Here is a 20653-nt window from a genome sequence, read left to right on the forward strand (position 1 = left end):
TCAAATGGCAGCAGAACCATATGAGATGACAGTACTTCTCCAAGATGGAAGAGTTTGTCATCTCAGGTTCAGTTCTGTAACCACCCAACTTCCATAGCCTGCTGTTCTGATGAGCTGCTCTGGATACCATTGTGCTATGAATCAATGGCCACTTTTATAGCAACTGTGAAGGAAAGAAGGAGGATAGTGAGCCACCCTCACCCATAGAGCCACCAGGGGAGGAGAAAGGGAAGATAGAGGTCTGTCTGGTAGAAGAAGGAGAGGGAGAAAAAGGGGAGGAGCTAAAAATATCAGTAGGGGAGGAAGGTATAAAAGACCAAGGAGAGAGGAGATTAGGCAGTAGATTCGAGAGTGAAGAAGTAGATTCAAAGTACAAGAGAACGTTTGGTCTTTTGAAAGACTTTCCTAAATTAAAGCTTGATGGGTTGTTACCAAACCCGGAGGTGAAAAGAGTAGGAGAGGCGACATTTGTAACTCAAGAATGGACAGTGATTGTTTTCCCATGAGGGCAAAGAGGTGGAAGAGAGGGGATCCAGCTGGATCAGATGTACAACAAACCACTGAAAGAGACTGGACTCACCACCCGTATCGCAGCACTGTTCGTGTAGTACGGAGTACCCTCCTATGGAACCCCACAAATCTGGAGCGTTTAGGTCCAGTACCTCAATGGGTTATCCTAATTTCCATGAGGAACTATCCTCACCTAGTTATGGACCTTTGCCTGATTTGTCTTGTTATGATCTGGTTGCAGGGGTTGTTGAAACACTGAGAGTTAATAAAGTCAAAGTTGTAAACAGTATGGACAAGTCTCAGTTGTTATTTCCCGCCAAAGTTGAGGAACTGCCGCAACTTTCAAATGAACCCAATCACAGCAACACACCTGTGTGATTGTCATGGATAGTAAAGCTTCCACAAAAGCAAGGCTTTTTTTCCCTTACCACAAGACTGGACTTGGCTGGGATGTCTGGTACCTCTTTCATGATTCATACACTATGACTTTGCAGTGGTGCACCAGCTCATTGCACTGATTTCATCTATATACAGTATTAAAATTAGATGTATGGGGAAATAAACAGAAGCCTAATTTCATTTTTCTGACCATCCTGCTGGCAAACCAGTAAGAATACATGATTTTCCACAATCCTCAGGTCCGAAAAACATACTGACATACTGATTTATGAATGTCAATCATGTTGACACAAGATTTCAGTTTTAAAAAATCTTTACATTTCCCTCTCTTATTTAAATTGCCATTTGCTTTATCATATGCTGAATAAGTGACTGCTTTGTTCTTTTGAGAATTACTTAGCATTTAAGGTACATTGGTTTCATATTGTGGAACTATTTCTTCAGATCAATAGAAGACATTTTGCCTGTTTAAATTATTCTTACTGCTTTAAAACAACATATCATATGTCTGCACAGATTAGAAACAGAAGTGCATGTCTTCCAATTCCTAGAAGATCTTAGAAGTAAATAAGCCATGCAAAATTCAAGTTGAACAATATGCTTTTAAAGAATTCAGTTAAATGTGAACAGAGAGCACTTGTTTTTCTTTAGAAGATAGAAATGTTTTTGCATTCTACAGAAATTTGTGTCCTCTTTCTGTAGAGTTGAACAGTTAATCTTCAATGCCAGTTAATTCAGTTTAGACTGTAACACTATACTGCCCCTAACATGCTCAAAGCAAAGGGCTTATACAAAGTGTGTGTGTTCAAGACCACTTCAAAAAGGTTTTCGTTAGTGAAGCTTGCTTTATAGCAAATCAGACAGTAATAACTGAATTCAGCAGTGGATTCCGAAAACCTATGAGGCAAGCTAGCTGTCAAAACTATCATGGGTTTAATACTTCATTTCTAAAGTGCTCGCATTTCTGATTCATCATGCTGTAATTGTGAATATGCAGTGCTAAAGCCCATGGTAGTGTGACCCGATTACAAGGCTCCAAGGCTTGTGCAATGAAGTTTAAATAACACAGTGGGATTTTCTCTTTGTAAATAACCTATACTGTATAAGCCATTTCCCAAAGTCATACTGTGAAGTTAATCTTGGTCTTTGTGGGTGGTAGATGTCACACACACACACACACACACACACACACAGAGAGAGAGAGAGAGAGAGAGAGAGAGAGAGAGAGAGAGGACACTATTGTACCAGCTCCGCAGAACTTGAATTGAAAGTACTATTTCAATTTAATATTCAGATTCTAATTGTATAACCAAGTATCTATGAATGGTAGACTATTAACAATATGAATGAGCCAAAAGTTCTTCTTTAAAAAAAAAAAATCAACATGCTTTGTGTTGGCTTTTTTGGAAATGGCCCTTTTTGGGTTTTTGTTTGTTTGTTTGTTTTAGTTTTTTGCAGCTGGCCTCTTCCAGTGACCTTCCTGGTCATTAAAATGTTTCTCCTTGTTTATTTAACTACTGTAATGTGGAGAGTAGACCAATTTATTCATTCTGCTGCCAAAGCTCAGAATCTGATTCTGCAGAAGTTGGTTACAATGTCAAAAATGTTCAATCCGAGGTAGTGGGAATACTCGTATTTCTACTTTTATTTTTAACTGTTTTTCATGTTAGTACATAAACAAATGTCTGTGAGGGGAAAATAATAAAAGAACAATTTCACAAATTGAGTGTATAACCAGTTACTTCATGCATATGAATACCTGAATTCTATTGAATTACTTTTCCGCAACTAATACTCGTACAGTGCATATGCTTAGCATCTCCATGTCTTCACTTCAGGTTGGCATCTAGGTTTTCATAAATATATTCAGGTGTGGATATGGTGTTTTTCTCTCACAGCTGTTCTGTAAATATTTTTAACTAGTAACACTAATTTATGCACTTAAATATTATTATTTTTAGCATTTTTAATATATTTACCTTCTTTGAGGTGTGCATGTATAGCAGAAAGGTGTGTGTCAATGCAACAAAAAATAAATACAATGAATGAGACACATCTGGTTGAGTTTTTCTTGTTGTGCAATTCTTAACAGTGCAGACCCCTTTTAGAGTTTTAGCAACCTTGCCTACTGTTGTTCTTACATACTGATAAGTTGCTTACAACTCATGGTGGCCCTATAAATGAGTGATCTCCAAATGCCCCTTCATTAACAGCCCTGCTCAGTTCTTGCAAAGTGAAGGCTGTGGCTTCCTTTGCTGAGTCAATCCATCTCATATTTGGTTTTCCTCTTCTGCTGCTGCCTTCAACTTTTCCTAGCATTATTGTCTTTTCCAGTGAGCCTTGTCTTTTCAGAGTTGTGCCCAAAATACAGTTACATGATTTCTGATTCTACAGAAAGGTTAGGATTGAACTGGTCTACTTGTTTGTCTTTCTGGTGGTCCAAAACTCTCCTCCAGCATCATATTTCAAATAAATAAATGTTCATTCTTTTTCATTGTCCAGATTTTGGCCTTCTCCTATAGTATCACATTATTATATTTGATGATACTGTATTTGCCGGTGTATAAGGCGACTGGGCGTATAAGACGACCCCCCAACATTTCCACTCAAAATGTAGAGTTTGTTATATACTTGCTGTATAAGACTACATACGTGATTCTGGTTCCTTTTGCTGGGAGAGAGCGAGGGTTTCCTGGAAGAAGGACAGCATCAGCACCGAACAGCAGACTGTCAGGAAGCAGCAGAGAGGCTGCAGCCATTTTGGAGAGGCGGCAGCCATTTTGAGAGGCAGCAGCCATGTGGTCGCATCTCAAAATGGCTGCCTCCATTTTGAGATGCGACCACATGGCTGCCTCTTCTCTGCTGTTCCCGACAGTCATCTGTTCAGCGCTAGAGTCAGGCTGTTCCTAGGCTAGGAGCGGGGCTCTACTCGGTCTTCCTACCACGTAAGTGACTTCGCTGGGAGAGAGGGAGGGTTTGCTGGACATGCACCCGGCATACAAGACGACCCCCCCCACTTGAAGGCATGTTTTTCAGGGCCAAAAAAGTCATCTTGTACGCCGGCAAATACGGTAACTATTTATAATTTCTTCATTGATGCCTGTCCAAGTCTCAGTTGTCTTCTAATTTCTTGGCTTCAGACTCCATTTGGATTGATGATTAAAACAAAGTATACAAAATCCTTATGTCAGTTTCTTCGTTATCAACAGTAAAATTGTGTCGATCTTCTGCAGTCATGATTTTCATCTTAATGTTCAGTTGCAATCCTGATTCTAAACATCTGTCTTTCATCTTCTTTGGGAGTCATTTCAAGTCATTACTGTTTTCTGTCAATAATAAGGTGTCCCATTAGCCTTCTAATGGCATTGCTCTTGGCTGCTCTGACACACTTAAACCTCCTCACCATGTTAAGGTGTGCATTCAACAGAAGCTTACTTGACTAGGCTAAATGTTCTGGGCACTTCTCCATGACATCAAAATTGTATGCTTATCCCTTTGCTTTTTCTGCATTTGACCCTAACAGAATAAGACGAGAATAGTTGTTTGACATCCAATCAAAGATTTAAATTTTGACAGGTGACTATTTTATTTGCTTTACATTTCTGGTTATTCAGTACCTTAGTGGTTGTGGGCTTGCATTATATTACTGTTATTATCAGCCTTGAATTGTCAGGAGAGGGAGGATATACATTTGATAAATTAAAATAAATTATTGTTTAACTTTTGGAATCTCTAGCTAAATAGTTAATTTATTTCACAAAGATTGGACTGCCTACAAAGCCTCAGAAACATGAGCTGTTCTTTTTAGATTACAGCAGGACACCCTATCTGCAGGATCAATATCCGCTGATTCACTCATCCACTGTCTAAACCAGTGGTCCCCAATCTTGGGCCTCCAGATGTTCTTGGACTTCAACTCCCAGAAATCCTGGCCAACAGAGGTGGTGGTGAAGGCTTCTGGGAGTTGTAGTCCAAGAACATCTGAAGGCCCAAGGTTGGGGACCATTGGTCAAACAACCCCCACATATATTTACCAGAACTGGCCACTAGAGGGAGCCATAGACCATGCAATGTATTTGACTTATGCATTTTTCAGCGGGGGGGGGGCTTGGAACCCCTGTGGATACTGTGGTCCTTGTGTAGTCATTTCTGTGTGAGGAAAGCACGGGGAGGGGGGAGGGCTAACACGCTGCTTTCACCGTGTGCTCATGTATTGTAAACACATGAATAAGGATTTTTCTTAATATGAAATAGGGTTAATAGGTCCTTTGGTGACGTCCTTTGCATATTTAGACTAAAAGGGATTGAATATATTGGAATGATCCCTAGTACAGGATATTTTGATATGTTTTAATTCAGCTCACAAATGTGTATCTAACTATCCCATTAACTTTTTCATGTATCAGTCGTTATTATCTAATTCTTATCTAAACTTTCCTTTGCTGTTCTGTTCAGACCTTCAAAGTAGGGATTAATGGATTTGGTCCTGTTTCAAACCAGCAGAGCAAGCGTATTTTTTTTGGATTTGTGCTTAAGTGACATGGACTTTAGCCTGAATCCCAAATTCTGAGGTAGTTTGTATGTCCTCCTCCTGTCACCTCCAATGCTATTGTCACCACCACCTTCTCCCGTCAGATGGGTTCAAGGGGGGGAGAATGGAAAGGAAGAGGGATGTAGGATGAATGGGACAGTGGCAAGTGTCCCTCCCCCCAGCAAACCAGTACATATGTGCACACACATACACCAGGCTAGGCACGAGGGTGGTTTCTCCCCCCCCCCCAGATGCAAGAAACTCAAACCTTACACCTAGAGAGCAAGCCAGTGGAGAAGGAATAGGAAATTTCCCTCATGGATCCCCATGGTTTGTATATGTAGGATCACCCCAAACCAGAGAAACATGGGTCCCAGGCATGGATCTCCCTGAATTATATGTATATGGGTGTACATATATAGAATAACCCAAAAGCACAAAAGCATGGGTCCCCATAGATCCCCATGGGTTTTATAGTTAGGATCACCCCAAAGGGGAAAGGGGGGGTCCCAGGCAGGGCCAGAGCTACCACTAGGCGAACTAGGCAACCGCCTAGAGCGCAGACCTGAGAGGGGTGCAAAACTGACCTCAGAGGGTTGCAAAACTGACCTGAGACTAGTTTCTTGGGGAAAATGCAACTGAAAATTTATATTTTATAAAGTCTTATAATTTTTTTCTGTATACTGCAACCCAGCGGTCATTTCAGAGAAAAAGGGCTGCTGGTACTCTCATTAGCATAACCCATTTGCATATATCACCCCTGGCATCAATGGAAGTAAGCAAAAAAACCACAGGTTAAGTAAAAATAAATAAACACTCTCAGAGTTGCCAGTACTGCGTACCCTTGAGTCCACAGTAATTTTCACACACACACCCTCGTGGTGAAAATTTTGGTGAAGACCCTGCAGCTTTCCTTTCTCACTTAGTTTTTGGTCTCTTTTAAGCTACATTCCCCTAGCTATAACTGGAGACAGACTTCTAGTTTGGGAGGGGCTCCACCAATGTTCCCTGTAAGCCAAGTCAGCTTGTGAGCAGAAATTCTACCTTGTGACCTCTGACCTGGAAGATCTACTAATTTCCTGCTCATGCCAAAGCAGTTTGAGTATGATGCACAAGAGGAGGCACCACAAGATCCAAAGCAGAAATTCAAAATAAATTTCTATTATGCTGTCTTCCACATAGCCATGCAGTCTGTTGAAGAGAGATTCCAACAGCTACAACAATATAATTCCTTGTTTGGCTTCCTGTATGACATACACAAGATCAACAAAAAATGTACTGAAGTTGTAGTTAAGGCCTGCAAGAATTTGGAAAAATCATTGATGCACAATGGAAACAAAGATATTGATGCTGAAGAACTGTGCTGTGGCAATAGCTTGAAGACTTCCAAAGTCTATGCCACCACAAGGAGTACTTTTCTTCATAGTGCAACAAAAACTCCTGGATAGTGTGCGAAATGTTTCTGTGGCTCTAAGGATCCTTCTTACACTTCCAGTGTCAGTGGCTAGTGGTGAACGCTCAAGCTTATAAAAACATATTTACACTCAACAATGCCGCAAAGTAGACTAGTTGGTTTGGCAGCTATATCAATTGAACATGCCATTGACCTGAAGGAATCATTGACAAAATGTGCAAAAGAAAAGGCATGCAAAATGAGGTTTTGATGTGGCAAAAATAGAAGCATTTAAGAGACATTACAGTTCATAGAATTATTCAAAATGATTTGTGTGCTAAAACTGTTTTGTATTTGAGAAAGAAAATTGTAAATTCTACTACTACTTATTCTCTCAATTTTTTAAAATAAAATTTTCACAATTTCAATTTTTGTACTTTCTGTTTTTCTTACAATTGGTCTGTTTTTGAAAATGGCTTGTAGGGGCGCGAGTAATTAGTCTTGCCTAGGACACAAAAAAGCCTGGCACCATCCCTGGTCCCAGGCATGCCTTGGATCCGTAGTCTGTGGGCACAGGCGGGATTTATAATGTGATGGTGGTTTGTGATGTGATGAAGCCTTTGTCTGTTGGGGGGGGGAGTTGCTGTTTTCTCCCTGGGCCAAGAGGGAGGGCCTGCTTTTTTTTTAAACTGGGAAGTGGCTGGACCCTGCCTCCATTCCCTTAGGAGCTTTAGGCCTGGACGAAGCCCAGGTGCGTTTCTATGGGTGTTGTGCTGAAGCCTTTGTCTGTTGGGGGGGGGAGTTGCTGTTTTCTCCCTGGGCCAAGAGGGAGGGCCTGCTTTTTTTTAAACTGGGAAGTGGCTGGACCCTGCCTCCATTCCCTTAGGAGCTTTAGGCCTGGACGAAGCCCAGGTGCGTTTCTATGGGTGTTGTGCTGAAGCCTTTGTCTGTTGGGGGGGGGAGTTGCTGTTTTCTCCCTGGGCCAAGAGGGAGGGCCTGCTTTTTTTTAAACTGGGAAGTGGCTGGACCCTGCCTCCATTCCCTTAGGAGCTTTAGGCCTGGACGAAGCCCAGGTGCGTTTCTATGGGTGTTGTGCTGAAGCCTTTGTCTGTTGGGGGGGGGAGTTGCTGTTTTCTCCCTGGGCCAAGAGGGAGGGCCTGCTTTTTTTTAAACTGGGAAGTGGCTGGACCCTGCCTCCATTCCCTTAGGAGCTTTAGGCCTGGACGAAGCCCAGGTGCGTTTCTATGGGTGTTGTGCTGAAGCCTTTGTCTGTTGGGGGGGGGAGTTGCTGTTTTCTCCCTGGGCCAAGAGGGAGGGCCTGCTTTATTTTAAACTGGGAAGTGGCTGGACCCTGCCTCCATTCCCTTAGGAGCTTTAGGCCTGGACGAAGCCCAGGTGCGTTTCTATGGGTGTTGTGCTGAAGCCTTTGTCTGTTGGGGGGGGGAGTTGCTGTTTTCTCCCTGGGCCAAGAGGGAGGGCCTGCTTTATTTTAAACTGGGAAGTGGCTGGACCCTGCCTCCATTCCCTTAGGAGCTTTAGGCCTGGACGAAGCCCAGGTGCGTTTCTATGGGTGTTGTGCTGAAGCCTTTGTCTGTTGGGGGGGGGAGTTGCTGTTTTCTCCCTGGGCCAAGAGGGAGGGCCTGCTTTTTTTTAAACTGGGAAGTGGCTGGACCCTGCCTCCATTCCCTTAGGAGCTTTAGGCCTGGACGAAGCCCAGGTGCGTTTCTATGGGTGTTGTGCTGAAGCCTTTGTCTGTTGGGGGGGGGAGTTGCTGTTTTCTCCCTGGGCCAAGAGGGAGGGCCTGCTTTTTTTTAAACTGGGAAGTGGCTGGACCCTGCCTCCATTCCCTTAGGAGCTTTAGGCCTGGACGAAGCCCAGGTGCGTTTCTATGGGTGTTGTGCTGAAGCCTTTGTCTGTTGGGGGGGGGAGTTGCTGTTTTCTCCCTGGGCCAAGAGGGAGGGCCTGCTTTTTTTTAAACTGGGAAGTGGCTGGACCCTGCCTCCATTCCCTTAGGAGCTTTAGGCCTGGACGAAGCCCAGGTGCGTTTCTATGGGTGTTGTGCTGAAGCCTTTGTCTGTTGGGGGGGGGAGTTGCTGTTTTCTCCCTGGGCCAAGAGGGAGGGCCTGCTTTTTTTTTTTTTTAAACTGGGAAGTGGCTGGACCCTGCCTCCATTCCCTTAGGAGCTTTAGGCCTGGACGAAGCCCAGGTGCGTTTCTATGGGTGTTGTGCTGAAGCCTTTGTCTGTTGGGGGGGGGAGTTGCTGTTTTCTCCCTGGGCCAAGAGGGAGGGCCTGCTTTTTTTTAAACTGGGAAGTGGCTGGACCCTGCCTCCATTCCCTTAGGAGCTTTAGGCCTGGACGAAGCCCAGGTGCGTTTCTATGGGTGTTGTGCTGAAGCCTTTGTCTGTTGGGGGGGGGAGTTGCTGTTTTCTCCCTGGGCCAAGAGGGAGGGCCTGCTTTTTTTTAAACTGGGAAGTGGCTGGACCCTGCCTCCATTCCCTTAGGAGCTTTAGGCCTGGACGAAGCCCAGGTGCGTTTCTATGGGTGTTGTGCTGAAGCCTTTGTCTGTTGGGGGGGGGAGTTGCTGTTTTCTCCCTGGGCCAAGAGGGAGGGCCTGCTTTTTTTTAAACTGGGAAGTGGCTGGACCCTGCCTCCATTCCCTTAGGAGCTTTAGGCCTGGACGAAGCCCAGGTGCGTTTCTATGGGTGTTGTGCTGAAGCCTTTGTCTGTTGGGGGGGGGAGTTGCTGTTTTCTCCCTGGGCCAAGAGGGAGGGCCTGCTTTTTTTTAAACTGGGAAGTGGCTGGACCGCGCGCCTAACGGCGCGCGATATTCTCAAATACTCTAACTCTATCTCCAATCCTAATTTGGTAAATAGAAATCACCTGAGCAAAGGCAGAGCCTCAGCTCTAAAGGAGGATGTGCAGGATAGTATGTCTAATGGCATGTGAAACTCTCTAATCCTACTTTTTATCCAAATTTTGTAAGTAGGAAAACCAACTAACATCTCGTACACCTGGGGGAGTATACTTTTAAAGGTCAGATCATACTTCCACACCATTAGAGATCAGGCCGGGTAGGTGGGGCTCGTCAGCCCTGGAAGGCAGCCCATCTAGGAGAAGGAAAACTCCAAATTTAAACCTCCACTGCCTTGTGGCTATATCCACTTATGGAAAAGGCTTCAGGAGATAACCTCGAGGCAAAATCCGGAGCCGGAGTCCCGGAGGCACTTTGTGTCACTCTGCCAACTCCTGCGACGTTGCTGGAACCAGTTGTATTGGCTCTTGCCTCTCCACTGGACCATTTCAGTGACGTGGAGAGGGGGGATTTGCTGCCTGGGTAACAGCCTATCCTCCATATTATTTTACCCAGGCTTCGTGCTCTGGAGAGGACACTCCAGCTTCGCATACAGCGTCGAAACAACACGGGAAGTAGCAGTTACCGGTTATAAGTCTTTGCTCAATTGGCGTGGAGCAGGACGCCAGGGGCTACTTCTGACGGTGGGAGAGGTCATTGCACCTCACTAGGTAGATACCGCCCGCCTTAAGCTGGGCAGCCCCCAGCCAGTAAGGTGCTACCTCGCCACGGTCTGTTAACTTCACGGGGTGCGTGGGGTTTAGGGTCAAACCCGACAAGCAGATCGATAACCGTGCACCATGCAACAATCGTAAGAAAATTTCTGCCCTTAAGCTGGGCACCTGGAATGTACGGACAATGACCCCTGGCCTTCCTGACTACGGCTTTCCTAACGACCTGCAAGAAATAGACGATGTGCGCAAGACAGCTGTCATTGACATGGAACTGAGTAGACTGCAGATGGACATTGTTGCCTTACAAGAGACAAGACTGCCAGACTCAGGATCTGTCAAAGAAAAAAACTTCTCATTCTTCTGGCAGGGAAAACCATCGAATGAGACCAGGGAATATGGTGTTGGCTTTGCAGTCAGAAATACTCTCCTGAGATGCATTGTTCCACCTACTGTGGGGAGTGAAAGAATCCTGTCTCTGCAGCTCCACTCATCAGCAGGACCAGTAACCCTCATTAGCGCATATGCACCAACACTGTCATCCACTCCAGAAGTGAAAGACAAATTCTATGACGATCTGGCAGCTACTATCCAAAAAGTCCCTGAAAGAGAGGCACTGTTCATTCTTGGAGACTTTAACGCTAGAGTGGGTGCTGATCATAATTCTTGGCCCACTTGTCTAGGCCATTTCGGCATTGGAAAGATGAATGAAAATGGTCAACGCTTGCTGGAGTTTTGCTGCTATTATGGTCTCTGTGTCAGCAACACATTCTTTAACACGAAGCTGCAACACAGAGTTTCCTGGAGGCATCCAAGATCCAAGCATTGGCATCAGCTCGATCTAATCCTCACTAGACGTTCCAGCCTTCCTAGTATTACGATCACACGCAGTTACCAGAGTGCTGATTGTGATACTGATCACTCCCTGGTGTGTAGTAGAGTAAAACTACGAACAAAGAGAGTATATCACACGAAAAAGGAAGGAAGACCACGCATTGACATCATCAAGACTTGTGATCAAAGAAAAGTGAAGGAATTTGCCCAAGCACTTGAGGAAGTCCTTCCAGGTCCGGCTAATGCAAATGCACCTGAACGATGGGAACACTTCAAGAACACTGTCTATAACACCGCCCTGTCCACCTTTGGCAAGAAGACCAAAAAGATGGCTGACTGGTTCGAAGCCCATTCAGAGGAGTTAATGCCAGCCATCGAGGATAAGAGAAGAGCTCTAGCAGCATACAAAGCCTGTCCTAGTGAGTACAACTTGCAAGCTCTTCGAGCTGCTCGCAGTCAAGTCCAACAGGCTGCCAGGAGATGCTCCAACAATTATTGGCTCCAGCTCTGCTCTCAGATACAGTTAGCAGCGGACACAGGTAACATCAAAGGAATGTATGACGGTATCAAGCAGGCCTTAGGTCCAGTACAGAAGAAATCTGCTCCCCTGAAGTCTGCTACAGGTGTGCTCATCCAGGACCGAGCACAGCAGATGGAACGCTGGGTACAGCACTACTCTGAGCTGTATTCCAGAGAGAATGTAGTAACCGAAGAAGCTTTAAATAACATTGAGTGCCTGCCTATCTTGGAAGAGCTGGACAGTGAACCAACCCTAGCAGAAATAAAAGCAGCCTTGGACTCCCTCGCCTCCGGCAAGGCACCTGGAAAGGATAACATCCCCGCTGAAGTGCTGAAATGCTGTAAGGAGATCATCACCTCCGAACTGTACGAGGTCTTCTGTCTCTGCTGGAGGGAAGGTGGAGTCCCACAGGACATGAAGGATGCAAACATTATCACATTGTACAAGAACAAAGGAGACAGGGGTGACTGCAATAACTACCGGGGCATCTCTCTTCTTAGTGTGGTAGGGAAGCTGCTTGCCCGTGTTGTGCTGAAGAGGCTCCAGGTGCTTGCAGATAGAGTCTATCCAGAATCACAGTGCGGCTTTCGAGCTAACAGATCCACCACTGACATGGTATTCTCCCTCCGACAGCTGCAGGAGAAATGTAGGGAACAACAACAGCCACTCTTAGTGGCCTTCATAGACCTTACAAAAGCATTTGATCTGGTTAGCAGGGATGGCCTTTTTAAAATACTTCCCAAGATTGGATGTCCACCTCGTCTCCTTAACATCATCAGATCCTTCCATGAGGGAATGAAAGGCACTGTAGTTTTTGACGGCTCAACATCAGACCCCTTTGACATCCAAAGCGGAGTGAAACAGGGCTGTGTCCTCGCACCAACACTTTTTGGGATCTTTTTTGCTGTCATGCTGAAGCATGCCTTTGGATCCGCAACCGAGGGCGTCTATCTCCGGACTAGATCAGACGGAAAGCTCTTTAATCTCTCTAGATTGAGAGCGAAGACCAAAGTCCAACTGAAATGCATGCGGGACTTCCTCTTCGCAGATGATGCAGCCATTGTTGCCCACTCTGCTGAAGACCTCCAACAACTCATGAATCGTTTCAGCAAGGCCTGCCAAGACTTTGGACTAACAATCAGCCTGAAGAAAACACAAGTCATGGGCCAGGGCGTGGACTCACCTCCCTCTATTACCATCTCCACACAAGAATTGGAGGTTGTTCATGACTTTGTGTACCTCGGCTCAACCATCTCTGACACCCTCTCTCTAGATGTCGAGCTGGATAAACGCATTGGCAAAGCAGCCACCATGTTCTCTAGACTCACAAAGAGAGTATGGCTCAATAAGAAGCTGACGACACATACGAAGATCCAGGTTTATAGAGCCTGTGTTCTAAGCACACTCCTGTACTGCAGTGAGTCATGGACTCTTTGTGCACGGCAGGAGAGGAAGCTGAACACCTTCCATATGCGTTGCCTCCGACGGATTTTTGGCATCACCTGGCAGGACAAAGTTCCAAACAGAGTAGTCCTAGAACGAGCTGGAATTTTCAGCATGAACACATTACTGAAACAGCGACGTCTACGTTGGCTCGGGCACGTCGTGAGAATGGCTGATGGTCGGATTCCAAAGGATCTCCTCTATGGAGAATTAGTGCAGGGAAAGCGCCCCAGAGGGAGACCACAACTGCGATACAAGGACATCTGCAAGCGAGATCTGAAGGCCTTAGGAATAGATCTCAACAGATGGGAAAACCTGACATCTGAGCGTTCAGCCTGGAGGCAGGCGGTGCATCACGGCCTCTCCCAATTTGAAGAGACCCTTGCCCAGCAGGCCGAGGCAAAGAGGAAGTCACAAAAGCAGCAAAACCAGGGAGCCGGACAGGGGACAGACTGGATTTGTCTTCAGTGTGGAAGGGACTGTCACTCTCGAATTGGCCTTCTCAGCCACACTAGGCGCTGTTCCAAGCCCTCCATACAGAGCACGCTACCATAGTCTTTCGAGACTGAAGGATGCCTAACAACAATTGGTGGTTTGGTGAGGGTTCCATATAAAAATCATACGAAATCTTGAAAATGGTGGAAACAGGAAGAGGGGCAAGGGATGAGAGTGTGATGGCAGGTGACTGAGGGTAACAGAAAACAGGAGGGATTTGGTGGGGTGAGGAGGAGAAAGGATGGAGTAGAAGGGGAGGAAAATTGAAGGCTGAAAAGGGAAGGAAAGAAAGGCTTGGCTTGGCTGACTGAGGGCTTTGTTAAAAAAAACGGAAAAGTGTAGCAGGGGCTTTCACATATGTGGAAACAACTCATTGGAATCTGCCTCAAAATAAATGGACCTCTGGCAGGGAAAAGAAAAACTTGCTTCCCTGGCAGATGTGTCAGCTTGTGCACGTGCCTTGTGTATATGCTTCAGTTTGTGTTGTGGGTTTTTTTTCCAGCAGAACACGGATTTTATTGTCAGGAGGAGGAGGCCCTTTGTCTCTCCCTTTTCTGACTTCCTGTTTCTGAAATGTTTATTGTTCGTCAGAAGAAAAACACAGTTGGTTTTTTGTGCTTAATTGGTGTAAAATAATGTAACTGTAGGACTGGAATTAACTTTTTAATAAAAACGAGCCTGGGGAGGGAAGATTTAGATTGACCCTTTTAATGGATGGTGCTTTGCATGCAGACTCTATAGAGAGACAGATGGAGAGGGAAGGAGATTAATCCTGGAAAATAATAAACACGACTGGCCCCGTGACTACAGACATCTTCCACTCATGATCAGTTTCGAAGAAAAGAAAATGACCCAAAGAATCAGACCCTCTAATTTAGCTTTCGTATCTAGATTTAACTAGTTTAGCCTTATCCTTTAGAACAGAACTGGAAACTGGATTCACACCTTTTGCAAACTTAACACAAGTTCATCCATTGAAGTTAATGTGGTTGGATGGTAACTCTTTCCTTGGCATAGGCTAAGAAAACAATTATTACCCCAGAATATTGATGTATTCACATTTAATATATTGAATGACATATTATGCCCATCCATTCAACATCTTAATCACTGACGTTGTTTACGTACAAGTTGAGAATATCTCACAATTAACACTTATTCCATCCCAAAGCATGGGACAGATGATGCAGCTATTTCACAGTTAAATACTGTGTTAAAGGTAAGGAACCATTCATTAAAGAAGGCAGAGGCATGAAAAATAATTTCTGGATTTCTGGCTACAGAATTACCTAATATTGCTTAACGATATATATTTGCAGCTTTTATTAATATGACTTCTTTTTTATCAAACAACTTGGTAAATGTAAAAACATTTTGAAATCTATACAATTATAGATATGGCTGTTAAACTAAAACATCTCCTCCTAGATAATTAATAAATATCTAATCATATTTTTAAGTAAGTTGCATCAAGAAAAATGTTTTTTGAAAATTAAGTGCTTTTTTTCACCAGATGCTGAAGCTATGTTTCATACCGTTTCCCCGAAAATAAGACCTAACCTGAAAATAAGCCCTAGTATGATTTTTCAGGATGCTCGTAATATAAGCCCTACCCTAAAATAAGCCCCAGTTCAGTGAAACCCCACCCCCCTCCATTGTGCAGCAACCAGAAGAAGATGACATGACTGTATTTGAATAAATTGTTGAATAGATTGTTGTACATAGGGGGGGGGAAATAAACATCTCCTGAAAATCAGCCCCAATGCGTTTTTTGGAGCAAAAATTAATATAAGACCCTGTCTTATTTTCAGGGAAACATGGTATTACTATTTATATGCAGGCATACAATCCTGAGTCCGAAACAGACACAGGTCTGTTTGCCCAGTCAATGTAAAGGATTGGTCCAATAAAGAAAAAAAAAGTCCCAATACATTTTCCAGCAAACCATGAGGGTATAACAAAAAAAGAGAGACATATTCTAGTTGTCAGTAGGGGAGACAAAGAGATCTCAGTGATCAATCAATCAATATTTTGTGGTCTCTGACTCATTAAAATATCTCAATGAGTTCAAGAAATACAACAGGAGTTCAAGAAATACAACAGTCATAACCCACCTTCAATATGTTGGAGTTCTCAGTGGAATAAGGAAATAACCTGACAATTTTTTCCTGCTCTATATTAAATATGCATGGGGCATGCATATATTATTTGCCCTATTTTTTTTTTCAAAAATCACTGCAGTTGATACTCCCATCGGCAGAAAAAATGGGAAAGTTGAAAATATTACTGTACAAGTGCGAATCATTGTTAGTTGACATTGCCAAGTGGATATTTTCTATTTGAGTGCAAGTACTGTCTGTTAAAATAACATAAAGAAAAGTCCAGCACTGCTGACATTTCTTTTGAAGCAAAACATTTAAAAATAAACAAATGGGTGACACAGTAAACCAAGTAAAGTGCTGCAACACTCTCTTATCGCAGAGATTTGCTTTCACCCTCGAAAAAAGGAGGTTCTGCTTAAATTCTTTCTCAATGCCTGATAATCCTTTTACTCCAGGCAAAATGGAAACAACATTTTCACTTGTTGGCTCCAAATCAAGATACTCTTGTTACTACCTCCAAATCCCCGCCCTCTGGCTATAAAGGGCTAGGTAAGAATGAAAGCACAGGAGATAGATGATCTTCCACTTAATTGAAGTTTAGCAACGGAAAGGAGGAGATTGACAGGGAAAGGTATGCTGTAATTACAGAGAGCCACAGGTAGGAAATGTCAGTTAACTGCTCAACCACATTCATTTAGTGCTCTAGATTAATTAGTTAATGTTGCCAGAGAGCTTTTGAAGATGAAAAGTGTTGCTTTCTAAGCATATCACCAGACATATGAATGTTTCACTTTTCGGAAAATCAACTTCACCAGGTTTTCTTAGACTGCTTCAGTAACAAGTCATCAACTGTGGATACATTTTTCCAGCTCAAAACAGCTCACATCTGGGGATGAGAGAGTATGAATTATCTTTTAACCCCCTCCACAATATAATGTGAAAACTAAGTATGTATTGCACGAGTCTCAAAACCAGTCTAACAAATGCACAATATCCTGGACCAATATCGTCCAGAGCAGTAAAAATATTTTCCACAGGTAGCTTATATCAAGTTTTTATGGGTGAAGAAAAATACTCTAAAGGGTGGTGGAAATGTTTCTACCACAGGCCTTGAACAATGAATTCTATTCTTCAAAGCTACTTCCTAGACTGCAGTACCAGCCCTGCCTCCTGACTAATTCATGCATTTATTTTTATTGCCATGTTTTTATTACTTGTTCAGTTGTTTTGTTTGAAATATTTTCATTGTCATCGTTGAGACGCTGAGGCCTAAAAGTTTATATATATTGGGTTGAAGGCAGCAGGAAAAGAAAATGACCAAATATGAAATACTGTAGATTGTGCTCCCTAAAGGAACTACAGGCTTGAGTTTGCAAGAGCCGAGCAGGGCTGTTGAGAACAGGACATTGTGGAATCACTCATTCATAGGGTCACCATAAGTCAGGCAACTTGATGGCACATAACAACACAAAAATGTCTTGATATGCAGCCTGAGTTATTCTCTTTCTGTTGGCCAACTGCAAATATCATGGTATCAATTAGTGGCTTTTCTCCTCACAACAGCCTTCTCAGCAATGTACAATAAGATGTATTTAAAACACTTACTCAAAAGCATATATTTTCAAATTAAGCTGGTTTTGAAAACTAAAGGACAGGCAGAATAATACAGTTTGAATGCAACAAGAATGGATCCAGCTTGACATCTGTTGCATAACCATTATACATTGGAAATGAAAACCAGCATTACTCACCTCCTTCTTTCTCTGTAGCCATATATATATATAGCTGTACTGTATTTTATTCAGAATAGTGATTGACCTCAAGACATAATTACCCATTCCCAGTTCTACAGAAGGAATTAGTTCCATCAGTGAAATTCAGAGCTTGGAAATGATGCATTGATATTGATACATCTACACTAAACAAGAGATTTCACTTGATTAATCCCAGTTACATTTTAAAGGTGACAAATTTAACACCAGTATGTTACAGTATTTGCAAAACACTATCCTGTTAAGACTAGATTTAATCCTCCTCTTGAACATGATAGTGACAATTTCACCAAGCTTTGATGAAGTTACACAATTGAATCCAATGTTTTGGCGAACATTCTAAAGACCAACAGTAGAGTCCACAGGAAATACCACTGATACAGGACAGAAATACAAGTACAGTGGCTCTCATATCTGTTGCTAGCTATCTTAAAATAATGAACAAATAAATACTAAAATAAGTCTAAATTGCTGAACAAGAAGTTGTTCGGCAGCTTTTTGTTCCAAATATTTAGGCCATGAACACCAACTGTTTTGGGGAAGGGGGGGGGTTCAGAGGCATTTCAGCCTCCCTGAAGTAATTTTTTATACACAAGAATTTTTTCCTCATAAGATATTCAGCATAGACCTAAATAACAGCAAGAAAAAATCAAGTAATTTCAGACCTACAGCTAAAAGAGCCTTTCATTTTAAGCAATTATGACTTATCTTGTTCCTCACGCAGTTTAACTATATGATATTCTCTACTATCTTTTTAGATTGCTTTCAGTTTATCTATCTATCTATCTATCTGTCTGTCTGTCTGTCTGTCTGTCTGTCTGTCTGTCTGTCTGTCTGTCTGTCTCACCCACTTAGTGGTAAGGCTACTACTCTGGCCAATGTCCAAATGACATAATATAGACGACATACAGAAGCCATAAAAAATCCCATAAAATAGCAACAAAAACAATCTACAAAAGAGTCACTAAAGTCACTAAAGCAGCACTAAGAAAATAAATATTAGGTACAGAATATCATAATCTTGGTGGCAGACAACATTTCCTCTAATTTTCAGCCTCACTAGGTGGGGGTGCACCCCATACACACACAACTTGCCCCCTGTGTGACTCCCCTCCTATGCTGGGTTCTGTTGCGACCAGAATGAAAGGCAGGAAACTAGTATCAGTGCAGGTGCAGGGAGGAAAACTGCGTTGGGGGGGTTGAAGTTGCATGTGCTTGCACAGTCGCGCACACCTTAGAGGGAACCTTGGCAACAGCAAGTTCATAGGCACAGAGAGGGAGGGGATTACTAGAGTCTGGATTGATTTGACGTAAGACTGGAAAAGGCTTGGGAGAACAGTCAAGTTTTAATCTGTCTCCTAAAGGCAAGGAAAAGGGCTAACCCCATATCAGATGGGAGCAAGTTCCAGAGAGATGTGGCCACTACAAAAAACAGCCTGGGGTTTGGTGGCAGATTTCTGGGCTGTTGGGGTCGCCACTCGCAACATCCCAGTATATGAGGTACAGACAGGACGGGTAGACGTTTTGAGGGAGAGGCACTCAGACAGGTAGCAAGGTCATAAACCATTAAGGGTTTTAATTGTCAAGAAGAGTACCTTGAATTTGGCCCAGAAACAGATGGGCAGCCAGTGCAAAGGGGCAAGTCCTGAAAACACCCGTTTTGCGAAGCACCAATCAGTGTCAAAATCGTCGTCTTGCAAGAAACGGTTTGCGAAGCACGGACCCAAACATCATCCAGCGAAAATCGTCCATTGGAATCACTGTTTTGCGAATCGTTATAGCGATCACAAAACTTCATCGTCATCCGGATTCGTTGTTTTGCGAGGTTGTCGTCTAGCAGGGCACCACTGTATAATATAATATAATATAATATAATATAATATAATATAATATAATATAATATAATATAATATAATATAATATAATATAATATAATATAAAAGAACTGCAGAGTTGGAAGGAACCCTCTGGATCATTGAGTCCAGCTCCTGTCAAAGAGGCACAGTGGGGAATCAAACTCAGCAATCAGATACTAAACCACTGAGCTATCCAGCATAGAAGTGATTTACCTTCTTCTGGAAGCACTCTGGGAGTAGTAACTTGTCCATGACCACACAGGATAGTTCTCCTGGGAATCACAGTGGGTAATCAAATTTTCAACCTCTGGCTTGGTACCTAACTCCCTGAGCTATCAAGTCATAACTGCTGAGAAATTATGATACAAATCCCTAATCAGACTTGATGTTCATGTAGGCTTCAACACTTTACTTATCTGCTTGCAAGTAATCCCCCTTGAATACAATAAGAGGAGTTTCTTAGTAAACATACATTCCATTGTAACATGACAGGCCTTAGGCTCTGAGAAAACAGCTTCCCAAGTAATTTAGAAGGTAAACAACAGGTAACAGCTCACATGGTTCTTTAGAGGAAAGGTAAGAATCTGTAGAAAGCTTTGCAGAATGAAAATAATAATTAAAGTTTCTTTCTGAGATTTTCATCTGGAAGGTTCAGGCTTTTTAAAACCTCAGATCAAGTAAGCCACTCAGACCACCATGTTTGATTTGGACTTAGTTTGCTCCTCTACAAAATTTACGCTGGTAACTAAAATTTTCATCCTAGGTAAACTTCAGCATTTCTCAAGTTTCTGAAAATACTTTTTAGTGCCTATGGCCTGAAAAGAGAAATCCCTAATCTTTCATTGTTATTTTCAAATCCTTGCTTAAATTAAAAACAAGGTTATTTCCCCTTAGAGAAAGACTCATATTCATTTTTCTCCTTATTAAAGCCATTCCACTTTTCAAAACTGTTTCCCCAGTGCTTTATTCCTCTATATTGATTGTAATTAATCCTGACATTTATCACATTTAGGTAAATTGGTGAAACAGTATCCATGTAAACTCTCAACAGCAGCAGTGGACGCAATACATTTGGTAGTTTTCCTATGAGAGTTACAGTCAGATGTTTGCATTTTATATATATAAAGGTTTGAGCAGAGGGTTCCAGCTGTGAGATGCTAGCAACAATCCAGCTGCACAGCTTTAATGGGGAGAAGGATGTTTGTTAAGAGCTGCCCATTCTTCTTTTCAATCAATTACCATAACAAATTACTGGACTTCAGCCAGAAAAGACAC

Source organism: Pogona vitticeps, chromosome 2 (genome assembly GCF_051106095.1).
Source record: "Pogona vitticeps strain Pit_001003342236 chromosome 2, PviZW2.1, whole genome shotgun sequence".
Classification (NCBI taxonomy): Eukaryota; Metazoa; Chordata; class Lepidosauria; order Squamata; family Agamidae; genus Pogona; species Pogona vitticeps.